This window comes from Carlito syrichta, unplaced genomic scaffold (genome assembly GCF_000164805.1).
Source record: "Carlito syrichta isolate Samal-C Ts95f unplaced genomic scaffold, Tarsius_syrichta-2.0.1 Scaffold104997, whole genome shotgun sequence".
Taxonomy (NCBI): Eukaryota; Metazoa; Chordata; class Mammalia; order Primates; family Tarsiidae; genus Carlito; species Carlito syrichta.
Window position 1 is genome coordinate 81151 of NW_007049093.1, and position 655 is coordinate 81805.

Here is a 655-nt window from a genome sequence, read left to right on the forward strand (position 1 = left end):
GTCTCCGCTGCAGCCGTGCTCCCCGCGTTGTTCGCACGAGCACGCCGGGGCGCCCGTCTCCACCTCGGCAGAGCGAGGCCCCCACCTGGCCTCGCCCGCCGTCCTCCACCCAGCACCTTCCACGCCCGGTGGCGGTTTGCGTCGCCCCGTGCGCCCCGGCTGGGGCCGCCGAAAGGGGCCCGGGAGTGGGGAGGACACGCTCCCTCTCTGATGCAGTTAGTAATTGCAGGGAGTGCAGCTCGCAGTCAATGAAAATCACCCGGACGCGTGGCTGGAGGCGTCGCGCCCCCGCCGGGCCCAGCGTCCTTTGGGCCCGGCCGGGGCGTGGAGGTGGCGCGCCCCTTCCAGCACAGTCCTCCTTTCACCATTTTCCAGGCGCCCCAGCTAGGGCCGGGGGGGCACACATTTTGGGGACTCGTCCTCTAAGGTCAGGGGGGCCGTGTGGGAAGGGAGGGGTCTTGTCCCGGTTTGGGGGGCCGGCACCAAGCGGCGGGGAGCAGGCTCGCTACCTCTCCCCCCTCCGCTCCCCCCTTGCGCGAGAACCCTGAAGGAATGAGGTCACGTGGGTGAGTGGTGGGCGGGACCTACTCTTGTCTGGAGGAAAAAAAGCCATTTTGTCTCCCCCCCTTCGGTCCCTCCCCTCCCCCGTCCCCTC

The 655-nt window shown here is 69.6% G+C and overlaps 1 protein-coding gene across 1 annotated transcript in view; it reads right to left on the minus strand.

Moving 5' to 3' along the window:
* The window catches only part of PSMB3 (proteasome subunit beta 3), a 14972-nt gene extending 14701 nt beyond the window's left edge, over nt 1-271 (minus strand). The window contains exon 1 of the mRNA XM_021716444.1: nt 260-271. The gene's annotated coding sequence lies outside the window, so the exon portion shown is untranslated. The remainder of the gene's footprint in view (nt 1-259) is intronic.
* Nucleotides 272-655: the final 384 nt, after the last annotated feature.